The sequence below is a fragment of the Syngnathus typhle genome, unplaced genomic scaffold, assembly GCF_033458585.1.
Source record: "Syngnathus typhle isolate RoL2023-S1 ecotype Sweden unplaced genomic scaffold, RoL_Styp_1.0 HiC_scaffold_78, whole genome shotgun sequence".
NCBI classification, from domain to species: domain Eukaryota; kingdom Metazoa; phylum Chordata; class Actinopteri; order Syngnathiformes; family Syngnathidae; genus Syngnathus; species Syngnathus typhle.
Window position 1 is genome coordinate 72,501 of NW_026871984.1, and position 6,532 is coordinate 79,032.

Sequence of the window (6,532 nt, forward strand, 5' to 3'; positions counted from 1 at the left end):
ACCCAGACGGGAAGCTGCGCCCCGTCCGAGTCAGACTCGGTCGGTGCGGCCCGCTGTGGCCAGCTGGCAACTAGCTACGGAAGGGTACCGGCGCTCCCGACGAACCCGCCGGGGTGGCTGGTGACCAACGCTGCGTTCGGCGCTTATTGCTGCGACCGGGAGGGAAGCTGCGCCCCGTCCGAGTCAGACTCGGTCGTTGCGGCCCCCCCGAGCCCGCACGCCTCTCGCGGAAGGTCATACGCCACCGGCGGCACGAAAGACGCCTCCCGCAACGCGGTAGTCGGGAAAGGCTATTCGGATAGTCGAGCAGAGTTGCGACAACACATCCCGCGGTGCCGTCTGGTTAGGCAAGGGTTTGAGAAACAGCATTCGCGGTAGACCGGCGCGGCCGGCGGACACCCACGCGGCGTGCCGCAATCGGATCGCGCGCTCGGCCTCCGTTGATTTCCTCTAGGTGGGGGATTCGGGGCGTCTCGGTCTCGCTGCCGTTCGGTCGCGCCAAGGCCTGCGGGGGCGGCGCGTAGCGCACGCTCTCGCGGCGGCCGAGGCGCTAGAGTGCGACCCGCAAGTGGGGAGGAACCGTCCACCCAACGCCGGCGCGAGCCGGGGCCGGTGGGGGCCCTACCAAGGCGGGTCATGAGTGCCAGTCGGTCAGTTCGGGAGAAGGGGAGGGTACTCGGAGGCCCGCCGGGAGCAGACGGGGGTCCGGAAGCTGAGGGGGGTGAAGGACGGCGGCCGGGAGCAGACGGCCGTCCCCGGGAGGGGGTGTTCGTTCACGTGCGGACGCCGGGAGCAGGCGGCCGTCACGCGATTCTGCCAACCGTTCCTACCGGCCTGTGTTTAAGGAGGCGGCCGGTCCTCCGTCCTTGGATGGATAAGATTCGCAGATTTTCGCCCGGCCTGTGTTTAAGGAGGCGGCCGGTTCCCTCCTTCCTTCCTTTCTTGGATGTATAACATTCGCAGATTTTCGCCCGGCCGGTGGTTTAAGGAGGCGGCCGGTCCTCCCTCCTTGGATGTATAACATTCGCAGATTTTCGCCCGGCCTATGTTTAGTGAGGCGACCGGTCCTCCCTCCTTGGATGTATAACATTCGCATATTTTCGCCCGGCCGGTGGTTTAAGGAGGCGGCCGGTCCTCCCTCCTTGGATGTATAACATTCGCAGATTTTCGCCCGGCCTATGTTTAGTGAGGCGACCGGTCCTCCGTGGAGAGCGACCCGCAAGTGGGGAGGAACCGTCCACCCAACGCCGGCGCGAGCCGGGGCCGGTGGGGGCCCTACCAAGGCGGGTCTCATTGCCTGTCGGTCAGTTCGGGAGAAGGTGGGGGTACTCGGAGGCCCGCCGGGAGCAGACGGGGGTCCGGAAGGTGAGGGGGTGAAGGACGGCGGTCGGGAGCAGACGGCCGTCCCCGGGAGGGGGTGTTCGTTCACGTGCGGACGCCGGGAGCAGGCGGCCGTCACGCAATTCTGCCAACCGTTCCCACCGGCCTGTGTTTAAGGAGGCGGCCGGTCCTCCACGAGAAGAATTCTGCCAAACGTTCCACCGGCCTGTGTTTAAGGAGGCGGCCGGTCCTCCCCGTCGTTCCGCCGGCTTGTGTTTAAGGAGGCGGCCGGTCCTCCACGAGAAGAATTCTGCCAAACGTTCCACCGGCCTGTGTTTAAGGAGGCGGCCGGTCCTCCCCGTCGTTCCGCCGGCTTGTGTTTAAGGAGGCGGCCGGTCCTCCACTATTCCTTCCTTGGATGGAAAGCATGTAGCACTTTGAAAATTTTCGAGCACTGTGACACTTTGAAAATTTTCGAGAGTTTTTGTACTTAGAAAATTTTTTGCTCTTGCACTTCCAGAGTGCTTTGCGGTAGCTCCTAGGTTCGCTGTCCGAGCATGTGAACACTTTTTGGGGGGGAACACATCGCTAGAGACACCAGCCGCCTGGTTCTCGGGGCCAAAACTTGTGTTCCCCACACTCGTTCTGACTATATTTTGCGATTTGGGGGTAAAGGTAATGAGTACAGTGACTAGGGGGACCAACTCATCGTACTCTGGCGCACCAACAGACCAAAGCTGGTACTGCACTTACCCCTGGTACCCCAACGCCTGGTACCTGACGGGCGAGAGGCTGATTTTTCGCTATTTGCGGCCGACCGAGGGAACCAGACAAAGCGGACACTTTACGGCGCAAGAGCCGTTGGCACTTAGAAATTTTTCGACAAAGTTGGCGCGAGCTCCAGAAGGAGAGGCTGATTTTTCGCTATTTGTGGCCGACCGAGGGAACCAGGCAAAGCGGACACTTTACGGCGCAAGAGCCGTTGGCACTTAGAAATTTTTTGACAAAGTTGGCGCGAGCTCCAGAAGGAGAGGCTGATTTTTCGCTATTTGTGGCCGACCGAGGGAACCAGGCAAAGCGGACACTTTACGGCGCAAGAGCCGTTGGCACTTAGAAAATATTCGCCAAAGTTGGCACGAGCTCCAGAAGGAGAGGCTGATTTTTCGCTATTTGTGGCCGACCGAGGGAACCAGACAAAGCGGACACATTACGGCGCAAGAGCCGTTGGCACTTAGAAAATATTCGCCAAAGTTGGCACGAGCTCCAGAAGGAGAGGCTGATTTTTCGCTATTTGTGGCCGACCGAGGGAACCAGACAAAGCGGACACTTTACGGCGCAAGAGCCGTTGGCACTTGCGCGAGCTCCAGAAGGAGAGGCTGATTTTTCGCTATTTGTGGCCGACCGAGGGAACCAGACAAAGCGGACACTTTACGGCGCAAGAGCCGTTGGCACTTAGAAAATATTCGCCAAAGTTGGCGCGAGCTCCAGAAGGAGAGGCTGATTTTTCGCCGTTTGTGGCCGACCGAGGGAACCAGGCAAAGCGGACACATTACGGCGCAAGAGCCGTTGGCACTTAGGCGAGCTCCAGAAGGAGAGGCTGATTTTTCGCTATTTGTGGCCGACCGAGGGAACCAGGCAAAGCGGACACATTACGGCGCAAGAGCCGTTGGCACTTAGGCGAGCTCCAGAAGGAGAGGCTGATTTTTCGCCGTTTGTGGCCGACCGAGGGAACCAGGCAAAGCGGACACATTACGGCGCAAGAGCCGTTGGCACTTAGGCGAGCTCCAGAAGGAGAGGCTGATTTTTCGCTATTTGTGGCCGACCGAGGGAACCAGGCAAAGCGGACACATTACGGCGCAAGAGCCGTTGGCACTTAGGCGAGCTCCAGAAGGAGAGGCTGATTTTTCGCTATTTGTGGCCGACCGAGGGAACCAGGCAAAGCGGACACATTACGGCGCAAGAGCCGTTGGCACTTAGGCGAGCTCCAGAAGGAGAGGCTGATTTTTCGCTATTTGTGGCCGACCGAGGGAACCAGGCAAAGCGGACACATTACGGCGCAAGAGCCGTTGGCACTTAGGCGAGCTCCAGAAGGAGAGGCTGATTTTTCGCCGTTTGTGGCCGACCGAGGGAACCAGGCAAAGCGGACACATTACGGCGCAAGAGCCGTTGGCACTTAGGCGAGCTCCAGAAGGAGAGGCTGATTTTTCGCTATTTGTGGCCGACCGAGGGAACCAGGCAAAGCGGACACATTACGGCGCAAGAGCCGTTGGCACTTAGGCGAGCTCCAGAAGGAGAGGCTGATTTTTCGCCGTTTGTGGCCGACCGAGGGAACCAGGCAAAGCGGACACATTACGGCGCAAGAGCCGTTGGCACTTAGGCGAGCTCCAGAAGGAGAGGCTGATTTTTCGCTATTTGTGGCCGACCGAGGGAACCAGGCAAAGCGGACACATTACGGCGCAAGAGCCGTTGGCACTTAGGCGAGCTCCAGAAGGAGAGGCTGATTTTTCGCTATTTGTGGCCGACCGAGGGAACCAGGCAAAGCGGACACATTACGGCGCAAGAGCCGTTGGCACTTAGGCGAGCTCCAGAAGGAGAGGCTGATTTTTCGCCGTTTGTAGACCGACCGAGGGAACCAGGCAAAGCGGACACATTACGGCGCAAGAGCCGTTGGCACTTAGGCGAGCTCCAGAAGGAGAGGCTGGTTTTTCGCTATTTGTGGCCGACCGAGGGAACCAGGCAAAGCGGACACATTACGGCGCAAGAGCCGTTGGCACTTAGGCGAGCTCCAGAAGGAGAGGCTGATTTTTCGCCGTTCGTGGCCGACCGAGGGAACCAGGCAAAGCGGACACATTACGGCGCAAGAGCCGTTGGCACTTAGAAAATATTCGCCAAAGTTGGCACGAGCTCCAGAATGAGAGGCTGATTTTTCGCCGTTTGTGGCCGACCGAGGGAACCAGGCAAAGCGGACACATTACGGCGCAAGAGCCGTTGGCACTTAGGCGAGCTCCAGAAGGAGAGGCTGATTTTTTCGCTATTTGTGGCCGACCGAGGGAACCAGGCAAAGCGGACACATTACGGCGCAAGAGCCGTTGGCACTTAGAAAATATTCGCCAAAGTTGGCACGAGCTCCAGAATGAGAGGCTGATTTTTCGCCGTTTGTGGCCGACCGAGGGAACCAGACAAAGCGGACACATTACGGCGCAAGAGCCGTTGGCACTTAGGCGAGCTCCAGAAGGAGAGGCTGATTTTTTCGCTATTTGTGGCCGACCGAGGGAACCAGGCAAAGCGGACACATTACGGCGCAAGAGCCGTTGGCACTTAGAAAATATTCGCCAAAGTTGGCACGAGCTCCAGAATGAGAGGCTGATTTTTCGCCGTTTGTGGCCGACCGAGGGAACCAGGCAAAGCGGACACATTACGGCGCAAGAGCCGTTGGCACTTAGGCGAGCTCCAGAAGGAGAGGCTGATTTTTTCGCTATTTGTGGCCGACCGAGGGAACCAGGCAAAGCGGACACATTACGGCGCAAGAGCCGTTGGCACTTATAAAATATTCGCCAAAGTTGGCACGAGCTCCAGAATGAGAGGCTGATTTTTCGCCGTTTGTGGCCGACCGAGGGAACCAGACAAAGCGGACACATTACGGCGCAAGAGCCGTTGGCACTTAGGCGAGCTCCAGAAGGAGAGGCTGATTTTTCGCTATTTGTGGCCGACCGAGGGAACCAGGCAAAGCGGACACTTTACGGCGCAAGAGCCGTTGGCACTTAGAAAATATTCGCCAAAGTTGGCACGAGCTCCAGAAGGAGAGGCTGATTTTTCGCCGTTTGTGGCCGACCGAGGGAACCAGACAAAGCGGACACATTACGGCGCAAGAGCCGTTGGCACTTAGGCGAGCTCCAGAAGGAGAGGCTGATTTTTCGCTATTTGTGGCCGACCGAGGGAACCAGGCAAAGCGGACACTTTACGGCGCAAGAGCCGTTGGCACTTAGAAAATATTCGCCAAAGTTGGCGCGAGCTCCAGAAGGAGAGGCTGATTTTTCGCCGTTTGTGGCCGACCGAGGGAACCAGACAAAGCGGACACATTACGGCGCAAGAGCCGTTGGCACTTAGGCGAGCTCCAGAAGGAGAGGCTGATTTTTCGCTATTTGTGGCCGACCGAGGGAACCAGGCAAAGCGGACACTTTACGGCGCAAGAGCCGTTGGCACTTAGAAAATATTCGCCAAAGTTGGCGCGAGCTCCAGAAGGAGAGGCTGATTTTTCGCCGTTTGTGGCCGACCGAGGGAACCAGACAAAGCGGACACATTACGGCGCAAGAGCCGTTGGCACTTAGGCGAGCTCCAGAAGGAGAGGCTGATTTTTCGCTATTTGTGGCCGACCGAGGGAACCAGGCAAAGCGGACACTTTACGGCGCAAGAGCCGTTGGCACTTAGAAAATATTCGCCAAAGTTGGCGCGAGCTCCAGAAGGAGAGGCTGATTTTTCGCCGTTTGTGGCCGACCGAGGGAACCAGACAAAGCGGACACATTACGGCGCAAGAGCCGTTGGCACTTAGGCGAGCTCCAGAAGGAGAGGCTGATTTTTCGCTATTTGTGGCCGACCGAGGGAACCAGGCAAAGCGGACACTTTACGGCGCAAGAGCCGTTGGCACTTAGAAAATATTCGCCAAAGTTGGCGCGAGCTCCAGAAGGAGAGGCTGATTTTTCGCCGTTTGTGGCCGACCGAGGGAACCAGACAAAGCGGACACATTACGGCGCAAGAGCCGTTGGCACTTAGAATATTTTTGCCAAAGTTGGCGCGAGCTCCAGAAGGAGAGGCTGATTTTTCGCCGTTCGTGGCCGACCGAGGGAACCAGGCAAAGCGGACACATTACGGCGCAAGAGCCGTTGGCACTTAGAAAATATTCGCCAAAGTTGGCGCGAGCTCCAGAAGGAGAGGCTGATTTTTCGCCGTTCGTGGCCGACCGAGGGAACCAGGCAAAGCGGACACATTACGGCGCAAGAGCCGTTGGCACTTAGAAAATATTCGCCAAAGTTGGCGCGAGCTCCAGAAGGAGAGGCTGATTTTTCGCCGTTCGTGGCCGACCGAGGGAACCAGGCAAAGCGGACACATTACGGCGCAAGAGCCGTTGGCACTTAGAAAATATTCGCCAAAGTTGGCGCGAGCTCCAGAAGGAGAGGCTGATTTTTCGCCGTTTGTGGCCGACCGAGGGAACCAG